Source organism: Acinonyx jubatus, chromosome X (assembly GCF_027475565.1).
Source record: "Acinonyx jubatus isolate Ajub_Pintada_27869175 chromosome X, VMU_Ajub_asm_v1.0, whole genome shotgun sequence".
Lineage (NCBI taxonomy): Eukaryota > Metazoa > Chordata > Mammalia > Carnivora > Felidae > Acinonyx > Acinonyx jubatus.
In genome coordinates, this window is record NC_069389.1 from 74,344,646 (window position 1) to 74,364,904 (window position 20,259).

A 20,259-nucleotide genomic window follows, 5' to 3' on the forward strand; every position below is an offset into this window, starting at 1 on the left:
TTCTCTGCCATCTTGACTCCTCCCTCAAATTTCAATGTGCTAGTTTTAAAGGGATAAAGGAAGGAGAGGTTGGGCAGATAGCAGAAGGCATGATATAAGTGGAGTAATTTAGCTGGACTTTTAAGACGGGTGGGATTCAGCCTTTAATAACATTGTTGGTGAGAGGGAGAGATATTTTCAACAGAACAAATTGTATACTGAAAAACCTGGGGCTTATAGTGTCATTTTCCCCATGCAATAGCAGGTGTGTAACAACTAATCTAGGTGACTAGACTGCAGAATTCATGTTGGAGACAGAGAGGGTTACGTTCAGAGGAAATGACAGAAGATAATAGATATTATTATTAGATATTTGAACTAGGTTATGAGGCCTGACATAAACAAAGTTTTTAAGTATGTTTAGTGAGAGGGCCAGAGGACCTGAATGAGAATGGCACCTTTAAATTAGAATGTCTTGGACTAAGGAACTTATTATTGTTGTATAATAGGGTATAGGGAAGAAGTAGATATGACTAGATTTTTAAGACTTTGCGGTTGCAAAAATGGTGATACTTTTAACAGAGTAACTAGGATAGGGAAAGAAAGAAAGAGGAAGAGCAGATCCAGAGGAAGATGATGAATGGATTTGAGAAACCATATGTTTGGGTTGCTAGTTATCAGCATCCAGGAGGAGCTACCCAGTGGGTTTAGAAATGATAGTCTAGTCTTGTGCAAAAATTATTTGAAAGTATATTCCTGGGAGTCAAATTGCTGGGAGTAATTCCTGGGGGTCGAACAATCTGCACATCATTAGCAAAACTAGTATGGTTGCGATTGTTTATGAAATCATTATTTATTTATATTTGCCCCATGCATTTACCTCTTTCTTTGCTCAACATGCCTTCATATATTTTCTTTTTTTTTAATTAAAAAAATTAACATTTATTTTTGAGAGACAGAGAGAGTCAGAGCATGAGCAGGGGAGGGGCAGAGAGAGAGGGAGACTCATTTTCTGAAACAGGTTCCAGGCTCCGAGCTGTCAGCACACAGCCCGACATGGGGCTCAAACTCACAAACTGTGAGATCATTACCTGATCCGAAGTCGGACACTTCACCAACTGAGCCACCCAGGTGCCCCTTTTTAAAAAATTTTTTTAATGTTTGTTGTTTCTGAGAGAGAGACCGACCGACCGAGCAAGCGGGGGTAGGGGCAGACAGAACGAAGGAGACGCAGATTCTGAATCAGGCTCCAAGCTCTGAGCTGTCAGCACAGAGCCCCACGCGGGGCTTGAACTCATGAACCACGAGATCATGACCTGAGCCGAACTCAGATGCTTAACTGACTGAGCCACCCAGGCGCCCCTGCCTTCATGTATGTTCATCCTTACTTCTGGTATCATTTTTCTTTGTTGAAGTATGTCCTTTAAATTTGTTTTAGTGGGGGTCTATTATTAGTTTTTGGGTTTTTTTTAATGCCTTTATATCAAAAGATAAGAATATTTGAAAAATATTTTTAATATATTCTAGGCTATTACTTTCTCTCCACCCATTAAAGTTATCATTCCCCAATTTTGGCTTCTGTTGTTCATAAGTTAGCTCTCACTCTGCATGTGTTCTTTTTAAGGTAATGTCTTTTTTTTGTATATTTGATCTTAATGTCATCTGTTTACCTTTGGTGTTAAAGAGTTTGTGTCACTGTTTATAGGTATTGATTTATTTTTATTTATTTATACTACTTGGGATTTTTTTGAGCTTCCTGAATCTGTGTATTTGCGTATTTCTGGAATACTGGAATATTATCAGCCATTATTTTCTCAAATATTGCCTCTGTCCCATCCTATCTTTTCTTACCTTCTGGAAATTGGATTATATCATTACACTTTGTCACTATATGCTACATTTCTCTTAAGCTCTTTCATATTTTCCATCTATTTATCTCTAAGTGATACATTCTGGAAATTTTCTTCAGCCATAACTTCTACTTCATGAATATCTTTCTTAAGCTATGTTACATCTGCTGCTAAACCAATCCCCCTTTAAGATTTTAAATTTTAAGTATTGATTTTTTTTAATTTTAAGAAATTTTCTTGTTTTTCAGATCTGCTTAGTCATTTTAATAGTATCTTGCTCTCCTCATAACTTTAATCTTAATTCATTAAACATATTAAACATGCCTATAGATTCTGGTACATTTTTCTGTGGTAATATTTTAAGGCATCTTGTGAGGGTTAACATCCTTCAGAAGAGATTCGTGTTTGCTTTTTCTAGATTGCTGCCAACCTAGGGTAATGTCAAAATTTTGGCTTAAGTTTTTGTTTTTGTTTTTTGATACTCTTGAGGAGGTGTTAATTCAGGCCATATGTGGACTAGGTTTTGACTAGAAATTTTTGGAGAATATTTTTACCTTCTCCGATTATCACCAAGGTTTGACATGGACAATTTTCTTCTTAGGGCCTTTGAGAGATGAGAAAGTTTATTTCTAATTTACTGTTGTACCGAATTATAGTTCTATGAGCTTATCGGGCAGTTTCCTCTTACTCTTTCCATTGTGGTAAGCCCCTGATCTTGCTTTCCATTCCCTTCTACTTGATGACTTGGGAACTAAGGCTCAGGTTCATTTGTGTTTAGCAAATTCACTCAAGGTCAAAGCTGACTCTACTGATGTTTACTTCTTTGAATTTATCTTTTACTTAGTTTTTGGCTTCCAGATATCCCTCAACTTGCTTGCCAGATTATCTATGCATTATAAATTATTTAAAAAAATGTTCACCATGTTTGGTTCTTTAGGAGTGGGGACAATCAGGGTTTATATTCTACCATACATTCAGAAATAGAAGTTCAGGTGTTCCATTTTTATGTGGACATGTGATATCTTAAAATGACTTATCCTTACATAAGTTGAAGTTTCTTAAACATGAGACATTGGTACTTGAATACATAAATAATGGTGCCTACCCTTTTTATGATTTAACTTACTAATTTTCATTTTTAAACTTGGGAAATATTATAACTACATATTAAAGAATCAGAGTGATTCAAAAGGTGATTTCATGGGCAAGAATTATGTTCTGTCAATAGTTATAGTTTCTAGGCATTCTTTCATAGAATTCTCCCCATCCCCTTTCACAAAAGAAATGTAAAAAACAGGGGGGCACGACAAAAATCAATACTGTCTACAGAGAACAGTATCTTATTAATGGGTCCTTAATAATTAATGCATGTGTACTTCTGTGTATATATGTGTGATTTCTGATTTTTGGCTTAGGACTGAAGCCATTAAATGAAAGTTGACTGTATGCATTTGCTTCAGGCTTGAGAAACACTGGCAGAGTCTCTGTTTATCATATAAAGTGACATGACATGAGGATTTTGCCATAGGAAAATCTGTCTTAGTTGTTATCTGCTACCAATAATGGGTTTTACCAGGGAAACATATATGCCAGCTGTTAAGTTTCATGCTAGTGATAGAAATAGAAGACATAAATCATAAAAATCACCATTATTAAATATAATGTGCAGCAATGAATGACTATGACATCTTAAATGCAATTTAATTATGGATATAAGTGTTGACATTCATTAACTATGGAAGGCTGTCCTTGAAATTGTTAAATTAGAGTATGTTTTAATTTAAAATACATAGAATTTTAATAACATAATTTTTACAATTTGGCAATATAGTACTTTCATTCAGTTAAGCAAGCATTTTTTTCAATGCATCTTATTTACCAAAATGGCACTAGTTTCTAGTGACACAAATATAATCAAGATATAGCTGATGGCTTTAAGAAGCTCATACATAATTGGTGTGTTGGATATCTAAATTTATCATAATACAGTATATTAAGTGCTACATCCAGCTAAGAACAAAAAGAGGAAGGTGAAATTAATTCTACTTGGAAGAGTTCAGGAAAGCATCCCAGAGGAGATGATATTTTAACCCAGCCAAATGTTTTCAGGCTGAGAAGGAGTGGGATATAAAGAGCTTTCAGCAAAGACATACAGTCTTGGAATTTCCTGGCTTTTTCCAGGAATGATGATATTCTTGTGTGGCTCGACCATTGGTATACCTGGGGACTATTCCTTGCATTTCCAGCCAGGTTTTGAAAGACCCTGAGTCCCATGCTTATTATTTAAGTTCTATCCTACAGGTAGTGAAAAAATAGTAATAAAATCATAATGTATTATAAAGGTATCCCCAGTAATGAATATATAGAAAAAATTGGAATAGAGTGAAAATTTTACAAAAGGAAATTCAGAAGACTGCTGTAAATTCATAGCACTTCCATATACCTTAATACATTGCTGTAGTTATCCATTTCCTTTCAAGACAAAAGTTGTACTTTAATCAGTTTTACATTCACATTTCCTAGTATAGTTCATAGCTATAAAATAAATGGGTTACTGAATGAATAGTCTGAGCAGTAATTGTTGATGGCTCTAAACAAGACAATAGAAATGGAGGCAGAATTTTTTTGGGTAGGCTTAGCAAGAGAAGGGGCAAAGATGACTTGATGGCTTCTTACTTATATATACTGGGTTTTGATACCATCAACCAGAGTAGGGAACAAACCACTTTTCACATTACTAGTTGTGAGTTCATGTTGGAACATCTTTATTTAAAGGTCCTGGGGCGCCTGGGTGGCTCAGTCGGTTAAGCGTCCGACTTCAGCTCAGGTCACAATCTCGCGGTCCGTGAGTTCGAGCCCCGCGTCGGGCTCTGGGCTGATGGCTCAGAGCCTGGAGCCTGCTTCCGATTCTGTGTCTCCCTCTTTCTCTGCCCCTCCCCCGTTCATTCTCTGTCTCAAAAATAAATAAACTTAAAAAAATTATTTAAAGGTCCTGTGGAAGAGGTAAGAAATTGGATTTATGAGCCTACAACTCAAGGCAAAAACCTGGACTGGAGATACAGATTCAAGAAACAAAAGCATGTAGATTAATGGTCAAAGCCAGGGTAGGGGATCATCCACACAGGATGAAAATATAAACTAAAAAGATGAGAGCATGGGGACCCTGGAGTCACTAATATTTAAGAAAAGAATACAACGTGGGAAAACAAAGTCTAGTCAGAAGCATAGGATTGATTATCAGGGAAGTTTCTGGTCTTTGAAGTCATTGAAGAGAAAGTTTCCAGAACAAACAATGTTGATAATCTAATACATTCAGTAGTTTCCTATATGGGTGTATATGATATTATGGAAATATATGTAACACATATATATTAATATGGATTTGGAAGATAGCAAGGTCACTCGTATCTGGTGTTATAGAATTTCAGAATTTAAATTTTTATGAAGGAGTAAAGAGAGCAAAGAACATGTACTTCTTGATTCATGTCTCATTTAATAGAATGATGCTCTCATCTTTCAAGTGGACAGTTCAAAGTATTCTTTTACTATGTGCATTTATGCATTTTAGTCCCATTGATTACATGCTTTAAAAGGTTTTAATGTGGCCACATACCAAGGATGTAGCTGTAAGAGCATTTTTATGGTGGCAAACTCCAGCATTTAATAACTTCTGGAAATGTAATGTCTTCTTTATTATTGTATTTCACAGGTTTTTTAATATTATTTTGATACTCTTTGTTTTGCCAAGAGGTAACTTATTCCCAAAGGTATTTTATGCTAGAAATATTTCATTCCACTTTGTACAGAAGGCTAGGTTTTATGTTATCTTTTGAGTACGTTTTTGCTGTGGATTATTAATTACTAGAATCACTTAAGCAAAATTGATACTGAGACTCTTTAATTTCAAACTGATAAGGACCATATGAATTAGAAGGTTACCCCAGAAAACTGCCAGTGAAAAATTATCCTTGCCTTTGAGAAACAGTGAAGTCATTGCATCATGCTTCAATTACCATTAAATATATCGGTGGATATTCTCATTGATTCATTTTTTTTTCTTTTTGTTGAACCAATTTTTTCCTTTATCATCTTTAGTGATGGAATTTGGTATGTCTGATATATTTGCCTATAACATTACCAAACCCCGTTCTCTTTGTATAGCTCACTTGGTTAGACTGTGTGTTGTAGAGTTTTTGTAGAATGATTATTGGGGGCCATTGAATGGGAATTGGTGTTTGTTGGAGGTTCTTATTGAGTGCTGGTCACTCTGCTTTATGTTTTATACCTGTTAGTTCACTTAATGACATGATATATAGGATTATTCTATTTCCTGTTGAAAAACTTTACTGATCCAGGTTTGTATCCAGGTTTAGTACATATTATAGACACTGCTCAGAGCCTAAGTTTTTTACAGTAATAATAAGATATTTTCCTTGAAGAATTATTATCATAATTAGGGGACAAAGATATATATTCTAAGGCACTCATTAAATAAGAGATAATATAATAATCAACATTATTATTAATAACCGATATTAGAAAGTAAAGTCAGTTTCCTTTTCTTTGGGTGTTATTACTAAATGATAATTCATGCATGCATACCGAGACATGGGATTTATAGGCAATTGCCTTTTAAATAACATTTAAAACACACAAAAAATTAAAATGTTAATCTGGCAATTATGTTGACCATCATAGGTTTCTTAAGGTCACTGTTACCTGAAATTCCATCACTTCCTAGGGTGGCACCTTGCCCCCTCACTTGGAGCTTAACTATTTCTTTAGTTGCATTGCATTGAAATTGTATGAGGTAGCATGATTTTGTCCTGAAATTGACCCTGCAAATTTCTTTTTCATCTGAATATTTTCTGAATAAACTACAAATGCAGACACTAATTTTAGAAAGCCACCTGCTGTCTTGATAGGCCACCTAGCTAGTCCATCTGTATTGGGTGCAGAGGGAAGCTGTAGTAGCTACCATTAGGTCTGTATATTGTCAGATATCACACTTTTAGGACACCGAAGGTAATTGGATGAAAACTAGTGTTTTTTTTTTTTTTTAAATTCAGCTAATGTTGTATAAACATTTTATATTTTAGGTTAGTACTGATATGACAAAATTAGTGTTCTAATCTTCATGAACAGTTTGTTATCCAATAACTTTTGTATTCCAATAAAAATGGCATAGGGTGCTCTTTCTGGAACATTTATGTCGGATATACCAATATTCATTTGTTGGCTCAAATACATTGACTTGTGTTTCTTTGTCATAGATGTTGACAGGGCCTTATGGAGACCATGCTTGTTGTATGAACATTTATTTGGTTCTCTCAACAATAATTTTCAGCCTAGTTCTATTGGTATGCTATTTTCTCATCAGTAAAAAGACAGTATGCTACTTGCTTACTGTTTGTGGATTCTCTTTTCCTGGTTGATTTTGTTAACGAGCAATTCCAGGAAGCTTTAGGCCATTGTGTCACCTTGTCTCATTCCATTATAGATATTGATGCAACATGGATCACTGAACAGTATAATCCCTTTTGCACAGTTTCCATTGATCTTATCCAGTAAATCATTGTATGCTGGGTTTGTTCTGAAATCATTCTGGGCATAAAAGCTGCTCTTGAATTTGACAATCAGGTACCTTCTTGTAATACACAAACTTATACAGATTTGAGATTCAATCACTTTGTTCCTGTCTCCTTTATACTATATTGTTATTTTCCCTACTAAACTTCTTGTGGCTTAGTCTGTTGAGAGTCCAACTGCAGCTCAGGTCATGATCTCACAGTTTGTGGGTTTGAGCCCCGTGTCGGGCTCTGGGCTGATAGCTCAGAGCCTGGAGCTTGCTTCGGATTCTGCCTCTCTCTCTCTCTGCCCCTTCCCTACTCACACTCTGTCTTTCAAAAATAAACATTAAAAAAAAAAAAAAACTTCTCAAGTGAGTGGTCGTTATTCACTATTTCCATTCACTTCTTCCTCACATACTGTAATATGGCTTCTGTTGCCATTGCTCTGTTAAAATTGCTCAATATGGTCTCAAATGGCCTATTTTTTTCTTCTTTTCTTTCCCCATGATTTAGACTATGCTTAACCTTCCTGCTGTGTTTGACACTGCTGATTACGTCCTGTTACTGAAACATTTTCCATTCTCACTGTAGAGACAATGTTATCCTGTTTCTCACATTTTTTTTTCCTTTATGTTCTCTTAATTGGCTGTTCTTTCTTCTCTGTGTCCATGACTTTGGGCATCCTCCCAAATCTTCTGACCTGAATTCTTTCTCACTGTTCGCTAACTATTCAGGTTTTAGTTACATCTTGAAGACAGATAATCAAAATTTTCACATTTCTTTCCCTGCACCCTCATCATTTTTTCCATTCTAACATTTTATGTAGCATATTCACATTCTTGAGCATCATTTTTTAGATACTATGGGGGTGGGATGGATATGGGGGACAAAGTTGTACCAAGTATGTTATCTTCCCTGTGAGTCTGAAACTTAGAGAAGGCAATAAGATGCATACGTGAACCTTAATTGAGTAGGTCAGTGTTCGGAAAATACCATATTGCTGATATAGGTACACAAAAAATGTAGTGGTAATTTGAGAAGATTTTATAGAGAAAGTGACACTTTATTTGGTTCTTTTTATTTTTTTTAATTTTTAAAAATGTTTTACTTATTTTTGAGGGAGGGAGAGAGAGAGACAGATAGAGGGAAACCAGGGAAGGGTCAAAGAGACAGGGAGACACAGAATCCAAAGCAGGCTCCAGGCTCTGAGCTGTCAGCACAGATTCTGATGTGGGGCTCAAACTCACAAACCATGAGATCACGACCTGAGCCAAAGTCGGACGCTTAACCAACTGAGACACCCAGGTGCCCCTATTTAGTCCTTAATGGATAGATAAATGTTTGGCATCAAATCTGTGAAGGGAGATGAGCTAGGAGTATTTTACCATCATTCAGGAGTCCTGTTATACCTTTCCTGTGTTTAGGTAGACTTGTCCTGGATAGACAATAGGCAAAAGTCACTTAAAATTAGAACCTGTAATCTTTTCATCTATATTAGGCACACAGAATAACATTATGTATAGTAACTCATGTCATACCCATAGTCAATGAAAAATGCATATATTTTGGAAGCAGAACATAAAGGGTGATTTTAAATAAGTATAACCATTTCATTTTCTACATTTACTTACTCCTATTGTATGCCTTGGTTTTCAAAGTACTACACTGGGTATCAGATGCAATCTCTGCCTTTTTAAATAATCTTATCAGATTTATTTCCTTGAATTCTAAGTGGGAAGCTAGCTATATTAGTGATTCTTTCTTCTTCATAAATTATCATGCCCACCTTTGTAGTTCATGTTTTTTATCTGATATTTTAGTACAATTTTTCCAGTAAGAAATTTTTCCTATCATTTCTTATTAGCCAATTTGAAGCTTTAATCTTTACACCCAACAGTCGAATCAAACTCAAGACCTTGAGATCAAGGGTTAGATCCTCTACTTACTGAGCCACCCAGGCACCCCTAATTTGAAGCTTTTAATTTGATTATATTTCTTAATCACACTTCTGTTCCCAATTTTATGTGCTGATTTCCTGCTCCCTCTCTGTGGTTATAACCAGTGCTTACATTCAGATCCAAACCACTGTAGCCTAAAAACAGAGGCACATTTTGGTGGCTGCTATGAGGAAATCAACAATTAGACCCCACAGTGTTGAGACTGAAGTGGCTGAGGTGAAGTAAACCCCAACCTAATGGTGAGCACAACAGGTTTGAAATAGTTGGCTGGGAAAAAGAGCCAGCGTGTTGCTGTCTTGATCCAGTCAAATTTATTTGGTGTCTGTGACTATTAGCAGCTGCTTCTTACTTAGGCTATTGCTTTTCTCATTTCAGTTTCTGGTAAAACCTTCAAATCAATTCAAGAGATTTCAGACATTTTTAAAACATAGTGCACATTCCATTCTAATCTTTATGAGATGATTTACTTTATATGGTAATAGCTCTATCTGCATTCTACAGATTTCACAGAAAATTGGGGCCATACATTGAGGGTACAATCTACAGTTGAGATTTGCTTTGCCCTGAGATTTAGTGTTTAAACTTAAACACTGTTTTTGTCTTATATATGCCTTTATGAACAATGCAGGGCCCTCTAATATCTGCTTCTTAGGCTCAAAAATTAATAAAAGTTACACAATAGGCAATTGCCAACTATTCTAAAATAAATGACTAGGCTTATGTTCTTGTTTTAATCCGTACCTTTTGCAGTTATGTTAAATATGTTAGCACTGATAATAGTATTACTAAAAGATAGTTTTTACAGAAGACAGTTTCTCATATCTGGGCTCTCATCCAAGAACTTTTTTTTTTTAAGTTCTTAAAAGCTTATAACCCAAACTGTTTCTGATATTTAGTAGAATAAAATAGCTCATGGAACATCATTGTTAAAATGAAGCCACCTATGATATACTTAATGATACAAACACACCTACACACCAGTTGTTATCAATGATGCAACATGAAACTAAGTGTACCTATTGAATAGATTTCATATCAGTTGACTTAATTTACTTTGACTAACAGCTTACATATTGACCTCAGGTTATGATTAGTCTGTTTATTTTTTCCTAAAGCTATTTGTTGAAGGGACTAGATTTTCCCCATTGGATCTTCTTTCCTCCTTTGTCAAAGATTAATTGAACATATTAGTTGTAGCTTCATTTCTGTGTTTTCTACTCTGCTCTATTGATCTATGTGTCTGGTTTTGGGTCAGTACCATACTGTCTTGATTATCACAGAATTGTAATAAAACTTGAAGTCCTGAATTGTGATACCTCCAACTTTGCTTTTTCATTTTCAAGGTCACACTGGCTACTTGGGGTAGCCAAATTTTGGTATTTCATACAAATTTTGGGATCATTTGTTTTAGCTCTGTGAAAAATGTGTTGTTAGTATTTTGAAAGGGATTGCATTTAATTTGTAGATTGCTTTGAGTAGTGTGGATATTTTAATAATATTTGTTCTTGTCATCCATGAGGATGGAATGTCTTTCCATTTCTTTGTGTCATCTTCAATTTATTTCATCAGGTCATATGACTCTGGTGATAGAAATAAAAATCACAAAACTGTTGTATGAATAATACATCTAAATTATCGGTCTTGAAAGAACTAGTCCTCTCTAGTTTTCTTTAACTGGTTTGGGAATTGTTCAGGGGAGGCTTACTTGTATATATAGTGCCTAAGTGGTCCTTAAGTTTTATATGTTTAACTTTCATAGTATTCTTAGCAGAGATTATAATTCATTGAAACTCTTAAATTGCCTTTTTTAACAGTGAATTCATCCATTTTTACAGACATTATAATGCCACATACCAACTAATAGATCTGTCTGTTAGCATTGATTTTTGTCTACACAGAAAATATTTGTGCAGAAGTTTTAATGTTTTTATTGCAATTTTACTTTATTTTATAAATTACAAGTGGTGAATAAGAAATGAATATGTTGAAACCAGTGATAAGAAATATGTGTATCAAAGACAATATAATTGTGAAGATTGAATTCATTAGTCATGTTGAATGCAATGAACCCTTAAGGCCCCCACTCACATAGCACATAATTATGTTGTTAAAATTTTGCTTATTTGAATTTCACTAATACATTCTGAAATGCATATAGGCCTTTAGTTCTAGGCCACTATTTAGTATGTGTCACCTCATTCTTCCTCTGATTTATTAATTGTGCCACTTGAAGCCTGGGCTTCATTTTTATGCTGAAAACCTCAAGTGCACAGAGTACTTTTCTCCCCAACTTGTATCACAAAGCATTTTTGTCTTATGCACTCATATATTAGAGACTTCGTAGTGGAGAAATCATTTTGTTTCTTTTCTGTTTTTCTATTCATTTTTGAATTGATAATATATTCACATGATTCAAAGTTTAAAGAGGCACAAAACTTGTATAGAGGGAATTTTCTTCCTCTCATCTCTGTCTCCCCAGCTACTCAGTCCCTTCTCTAGAAGTAACTAATATAATAGATTCCTTGTATTTCTTCCCAGAAACATTTTATGCATATACCAGCAAATATATATATTCTTCCCTCTTTTTTTCCATCAGTGGTAATACTACACATTTTACAATATTTAATTGAACAATATTTATTAAAGAACATTCCATATAATTTTATAAAGATCTTCCTTAGTCTTATATGTAGCAGCATAGTGGTACATTGGTTGGACATACCATAGTTTAATCAATCATTCTTCTGTTAATGAACTTTTTGGTCATTTCAAATCTTTTGCTATTAAAAGCAATACCCAGTGTACCATAATTTATTAAATCTGTCTGCAACAGATGAACATTTATAATATTTTGCTATTAACAATATTGGAATATATAACCTTATATATAATTCCTTGTTTATAAATAAGAATATATATGTTGTATAAATTCTAAAATCATTGGAGTGCCTATTTTTTTTTCCAGGCATGATTCTACGTGCTAGTATATAACAGTGAACAAAACAGTGACAAATACCTCTTTTTAATAGAGTTCACATCAAAGTAAAAAGTATAGACAATAAAATAAATAATACATATTATGTCAGATGGTGATAATTGCTTTGGAGAAAAATGAAGCAGGCAAAGGGGAAAATATGTGACAAGAGGGAGGGGTTATTACTTTCAACCACATCATCAGGAATGATTTATATGGGTGCTTGGTTGGCTTAGCTGTTTAAGCATCTGACTTCAGCTCAGGTCATGATATCGTGGTTCGTGAGTTCGAGTCCCACATCGGGTAAGCCTGAGCCCCACATGGGGTGAACATGAACCCTGCTTTGGGTGTGCACAACCCCACTTCGGGTGAGCTCAAAATCACTAAATCACTTCAGGTGAGCCCTGCTTCTCACTCTCTCCCTGCCCCTCCCCATCTCTCTCTGCACCTCACTCGCACCCTTTCTCTCTCTCTCTCTCTCTCAAAAAAAGAATGATTTCTATGAGAAAGTGACATTGCATCAGATCGGAAAGTAGTGAGGGAATATATGGGGATGATATAATATCAAATGCAAAGACTGCTGTGAGAATTGTTCTGGCATATTTGAAGAACAGCATGGAAGCTTATGTGGCTAGAGCTGAGTTAATGAGGGGAAAGTAGTAAGAGATAAGATCAGAGTAGTTATGGAAGGGACATGAAATATGAAGTAGGACATTTTAAGCTATTTTTAAGACATTGGTTTTTACTCCGAATAAGACAGGAAGCCATTGAAGGGTCTCGAACAATGGAATAACATTAATTAATTAATTAACAGGATAGAATGAAGAAGGGCAAAGGCAGAATGGATAATGGTTATTAGGGTACACCAGTAACCCAGGCTAGAAGCAATGGTGGCTTGAAATCCTTAGTTAGGTGGAAGTGTAGGTGATGAGAGTGATTAGATACTGGATTTGCCAAAGAATGGGATATAGCCTGTGAGAGGGAAAAGTCAATGATTGTGTGTGTATATATGTATTTTGCTTGAAGGATTGAATTTCCTTTTGTTGAGATGGAAAAGACTATAGTAGGAGAGTAAGAGTTGGAGAGTAAGATAAGGAAATTGGTATAGGATGTGCTAAATTTAAAGAGTTTATTATACAACAAAGTGGAAATATCCAGGAGATGAGAAGTTTCTTTTAGGATACATAGTTTCCCAATGATCCTTCATTTGAATAAATTCTTGGTGATATCTACAATACTGACTTTCAAGACATGCTCAGATATAAGTAAAATCCAGACTGAAAAATCCTACATTGTCAAGTTGAGACCCTGGCTACAGATACTTCAGGGTGTTATTTTTTTCAGTCTTGCTCACAAGGTCAACTGCCCTTTGCATTAAACTAAATTGTGTGAAGGACTTGTGCCAGTCTGAGATGGACTACATTGAAAAAGAAAAACCTAGATATGATGAATATCCAAACTGTATTCTCAGCAGAAATGACCTATTAGCCTACCTGTACTGTCTTTATTAGAATTCCTACTGTTGTGATTTTTTAGCACTCATCACTGACACACTTAGCTCTTGGGGTTTATTGCTGGACTCACTGATTTGTGGCATGAATGACGAGATTTACATAACAGGGCATTTTCTGAGTGTGGGATGACCAGAAAAACATCAGTCCATACTTACAGACTCATAGCTAACCCACAAGTAAAGGAATTAAGGATAGTTGAATCAGGTACTTCACAGAGGTTAAAGGTTAACAGGAATTTGGTGAGCTCTTTATAGATTTTGGATACTAGCCCTTTGTCTGATATGTCATTTGCAAATATCTTTTCCCATTCCACTGGTTGCCTTTTAGTTTTGTTGATTGTTTCCTTTGCAGTGCAGAAGCTTTCTATCTTCATGAGGTCCAAATAGTTCATTTTTGCTTTTAATTCCCTTGCCTTTGGGGATGTGTCAAGTAAGAAATTGCTACCGCTGAGGTCAGAGAGGTTTTTGCCTGCTTTCTCCTCTAGGGTTTGGATGGTTTCCTGTCTCACATTCAGGTCCTTTATCCATTTTGAGTTTATTTTTGTGAATGGTGTGAGAAAGTGGTCTAGTTTCAACCTTCTGCATGTTGCTGTCCAGTTCTTGTACCCCAATGTTTATAGCAGCACTTTCAATAGCCAAATTATGGAAAAAGCATAAATGTTCATCAGCTGATGAATGGAGAAAGAAATTGTGGTTTATATACACAATGGAATACTACTTGGCAATGAGAAAGAATGAAATGTGGCCTTTTGTAGCAACACGGATGGAACTGGGGAGTGTTATGCTAAGTAAAATAAGTCATACAGAGAAAGACGGGTACCATATGTTTTCACTCTTATGTGGATCCTGAGAAACTTAACAGAAGACCATGGGGGAGGGGAAGGAAAAACAAAAAGGTTAACAGAAATAACTTCCACCACCTCATTTGTCAAATACTAGGTTTAGGTAATAACTATACTTCCATTTTTGTGCTTTAAAATTCCACTTCAAACAAGAGAGATTCTCCCTGAAACCTCTAAGACAACTTTATTTGTCCTCCTTAAAATAAACCTTTCCTGCTGAGCTATTGAAACCCAACTGAAAATATACAACATTAGCTATACACATTGTTAAACATAGTGTTTTGGTGACATTTAGTAGTGTTCATTAATTGGCTTAATGAACAGGTGTACAAGTATATTAGTTATGCAGTAACACGTGCTTCCTGATTTGAGGGATTCTTGTCTAAAGTATGACCAGTAAGATTTGTTCCTTAATTAGGGAATCATTACAAAGTGTGTATGTGTGTGTGTGAGTGTGTGTGTGTGTGTGTGTGTGTTTCCCACCATTAGAACCATTAGTCTTGTTTAATGTGTTCTAAACGTTGCAAACACTCTTGGTAATGCCATTCTGATGGCTACAGGTACTATGCTAGTGTCAGAATGAAATCTACCTTTCTGTGGGATGCCTTACTTATTGCACAGCTGGAGGTAGCACAGAGAGGGGAAGCTTCACAGCTGCAATATGCAGCATATAAGAGAAGGAAATTCAATCTCATACTGCATATTGTATCAGCTTTCCCTCTCAAGGTTTGGTAAACAAATGTGCTATTCCTCACAAAATAGATTCAAAAAACAATTGAAAACAAAATTGTGCTTGCTGACCTATCTAATCTTCACCTGTAGTTTTTATTATTTTCTCCCCTATTGTTTCTGATATCTATATACCTATATAGGTATATTCCTATATACCCTTGGTCCATGGATTGCCAAGACTAATAGTTTATAAACTGTAAAAAGTTGTGTGTGTGTGTGTGTGTGTGTGTGTGTAATCTACTTGAAAAATAAAAATCTGCATAGGCTAATATAGGAAACATCCTTGTACCAGCCTCCCAGAATGAAAAAAAATGTTAACATTTAGTCATATTTACTACAGATGTTTGCTTTTAAAGAAATGAAACATTAGATATAAAATTGAGGTTTCCAGGCTTCTACTTGTTCCAGTATCACTTTCTTCCCCCAAGTAAAGCACTGTCATTAATCTGCTGAGTATCTACTCCATGTTATCATAATTTTGGTATATGTGTGTATATATATATATATATATATATATATATATATATATACACATATATATATATACATACATACACACACACACTCTATAAACAATACATAAGATTATTTTGTGTTTCATTTTTAATTTAGATGAATGCTATTATACTGCATGCAACATTTTCCACCATGTTTATTTTTCCATTCAACATTGTAATTGGGATCTATTTTTGTTGAAATATTTAGCTGTGTTAGAGTCACTGAAATGCTGGGTTGTATTCCATTGTATTCACACACCACAATCTATTTATCCATTTTGTAACCCCTGGCATGTCAATTGTTTCCAGTTTTTGTACTGTTGCAAATATTGCTGCAGTGAACATCCTTGTCTCCTTGGCCGTTTGACCTATAAATGGAAAGACTGGGTTATACCTATGATAAGACACCTCAAATATATTAGGTGGTAATAAATATTTATTTTATACTTCTTATCCTAATTTTTACCACCACTGTTGGCACAAATTCTTATTTCTCTACCTCCTCATCCATAATTGGCATTACAAAACATTTTTGTCACAATTTGATGACTGTGAAATACTATTTCATTGGTTGTTTTCATGTGCATTTCCATGATTACTGATGAGGTTGAGCATCTTTTAATTATTTGCTATATGATCTTGGGAAGATTACTCAACTTTTCCATTCCTTAGTTTCATCCTTCATAAAATGATAGTGGCAATACATATTATATAAGGTGACAGAAGAGGTATTTAGTAAAAGTTGATTTTGCTGGTGATTTAATTATTGTGATCGTGGTTACTACTGCAACTAGTACTACTATCGCTGTTGTAGTTCTTATTATACTTTCCTCTTTTGCTCTTTTGTGTGATATATACATATATATATATATATATGTAAATAATTGTGTGAGTGACCTATCTATCTATCTATATCCATTTCCCCATTTGTTTGTTTGTTTGTTTGTTTTTGAGGGAGAGAGAGAACGTAAGTAGGGAAGTGAGGCTGAAAGGGAGAGAAGGAATCTTAAGCAGACTCCATGCTGAGAATGGAGCCTGACACAGGGCTCAATCCCACAACCCTGGGATCATGACCTGAGCTAAAATTAAGAGTCGGATGCTCAACCAACTAAGCCAACCAGACACCCCTGTTTCCCCATTTTCAGTTGTGTTTTTATATTTCCATAAATAGAAGGGTAAAGAGAATTTTAAAAGAATAGAAAATAACAGTTAATGAAAAACTATTGCAGCTATTACACAGAAATCATAGATTTCCCCTGCCTGCCATTGTCATACTTGCATTCATTTTAACATAAAATTATTTATTGAAGTTTAATGCCTATTTCAACTAATATATGAAAACTATTTCTATATATTTAGAATCACTTCTGGAATTATATACACATGGGAAAATATGTATTTATATAGGGAGATCACAATTCTTACATTTGTATGAAATGTCTAAAACAACAGTTGGGCATTATTAGATATTCATATATGTATACACAATGTTACATAAATTATTTGGGTGGTTTTAAACACTATTGTTAATGGCTTTATTTTTCCTGGTTTTATATATAGTATACTTACTAGAAGTGTCATATTTTTACTTTTCCACATACTCCTTATAACAAGATGTAACACATCAGTTGATGCTGATTCAAAGATACAGTATTCTTTAATACAGAACTACTTCAAATAACAAAAAGAATTCTCTAAGTGATATGCATATATTCATTCAAGCTAATTACCATGGCTAAAGAAAATTACAAAAGTTAGATATCTTCTGGAGATACTTCCATAATTAGTAGTTTACATTATCACTACATATTTAAGAAATATGAGTAGACATTTAAGTTTTATATACCACTGTATGCTTGTGCCTAGGCTCACATATAGTAGATGTTTAATAAGTATTTGCTGGATAAATGAATAAATGAACGAATAGTATTGATGCTGACTTTAGGAATCAATCTTTCTCACTGGAATTTTGAGATACAGTAGTTATAAAAAATTTATTATGATTTATGGTTATCACTATGTAAATCATTCAATGTTACCCGTTTATAATATCTTAATATTTCCTGCAAATTACAAACATCTTGGCACATGTTATATGTATCCACTGAGATAGTAGACATTAGTAGGGGATGCCTGAACATTGCCTAAATTAGATTGGGAAAAGAATATAGCCATGTTACTTTATTTATGCTAATGAGCATCCCTCAGTTATAAAGGAATGAAGTTATAGTACAATTGCATATAAAACTCCATGTATTAAAGGAAATCTAATAATGTTCCATGGACATTTTATCTTAGATAATTAGTATCTTGATGCTAACGCATTTAATAATAATACAAATGTCTTTATGATACATCATTATGTTTCTACAGACAGTATTTTATGATGTTTCATTATTATTTGGTCAATTAGCAGTGACAGTTTAAGCACTCAAATTAATTTAACCTATCAGATTTAAAACCAGTGGTTATATGATTTTTTATTTGCATATGGAGAGATCAAATTTGGAGGACTCATTATGAATGTGAGGACCATAGGACCATTGAGGACAAAAATCAATTATTGAAGTTTTTGTATTGAGACTTAAAAAAGTCTCTTCAGTCCCATCCAAATAATTTTGAATAATTACAGAATCAGTATAATTTAAGTTTGTACATTATAATTTTTTGGATATAAGCACATTTAACATAAGCTCTACCCTCTCAAAAATGTTTTAGTGTACAGTACAGTATTATTAACTATAGCTAGAATTTTGTACCTCAGATCTTTAGAACTTACTCATGTTCTATAACTGAAGCTTTATCCCTATTGAACAACAACTCCCCCCTTCACCCTCTCTCAGTCCCCAGCAACCACAATTCTACTTTGTTTCTATGAGCTTGACATTTTAGATGCTTCATAATTATGCAGTATTCATCTTTCTATGACTTGCTTATTTCACTTAGCATAATGTTTCCTAGGTTCATCCATGCTATTACATATGGCAGGATTTTATTCTTTTTTTAAAGCTGAATAGCATTTTGTTATATGTATATGCCACATTTCTTTATTCATCTTTTGATGGATGTTTAGGTTCTTTCCCTCTCTTAGCTATTTTGTGAGTAATACTGCAGTACTAAGATACAGTGCAGCTTTTTCCTTGAGATTCTGATTTCAGTTCTTTTGGTTGTGTACCCCAAAGTAGGATTCCTAGATTATATGGTAGTTTTAGTTTTAATTATTTGCAGAAATCTCTGTACTGGTCTTTATAGTAGCTACACCATTTTACATTTTTACCAATAGTGTATAAGGGTTCCAATTTCTCCACATCCTCACCAACACTTACCTTTTGTAGTTTGATAATAGCCATTGAAAAAGTTGTGAGGTGATATCTCATTGTGTTTTTGATTTGCACTTCCCTCATGATTAGTCATGTTGAGCATATTTTCGTATAGCTATTGGCTATATGTATGTCGTATTTGGAGAAATGTCTATACAAGCTTTAATTGAGATGTTGAATTGCCTATATTTTAGTCAAGTTATGGAATGTTTAAGTTTTTTAAAGCATTTAAACATATATGTAATCAAAGCACCCTAGGACAAGTAACATTTTGTATTCATTATGAAAGCACGACATTTTTAATATATGAAGCCTTTAATACTACCTGGATAAGTTCCATATATCCTTACCTTCCTTCAAATTATCTATTTATCTAAGCCTGTGGTTGTGATCACTAAGGAATGCTTTTAAAGGCAAGAAAATCAAAGACAATCATAGCCACTTGTCAGTATTTACTGATCATGGCAAATCATTATTGTTTGTGAAAGGCTGTCTAGTTAGGGAACTATTTTAAACTAGCTTTGCTCTTGTGATTCTCAACAGCAGTGCTCACTCATGGAATTCTTAACCATTTCTTCAATCTAGGAAAAAGCCAATTTGCATACTATAAGAGAAATATATTAGTACTTAAGAAAATTAACAGTGAACTCTAGATATTTAAGACATCTAATGTTAATTTTAAACAACTTGTTCATTTGAAAAGGGGAAAAGGTGAAATATATTTTAATGAAAAAAAACAAAAATATGAAGTCATTGAACAAAATGAGCATTGCATATGCCTGATTTACTCAGGAGTCTTGTTAGTTCACAGAAAATCTTAATATATCCTTTAGACTACAGCATTTGCATCCTTATGTTTAACTAGTCTCTCATAGTGGGGTTTAAGGCATATTGTGAGATTGGGATGCTTTTCTTGACTGTTTCTTTGGGTAGAATTTTCTGAATGATTCTAAGAAGTAATTTCAATATGATTCAGATTTTGTTTTTATTAACAACGGGTATGAACCTTGGATTGTAATTTCTT

At 34.3% G+C, this 20,259-nt stretch overlaps 1 protein-coding gene across 8 annotated transcripts in view; it reads left to right on the plus strand.

Moving 5' to 3' along the window:
• The window catches only part of DIAPH2 (diaphanous related formin 2), a 971,442-nt gene that overhangs the window by 390,047 nt on the left and 561,136 nt on the right, over positions 1-20,259 (plus strand). The gene's annotated exons all lie outside the window — the stretch shown is intronic.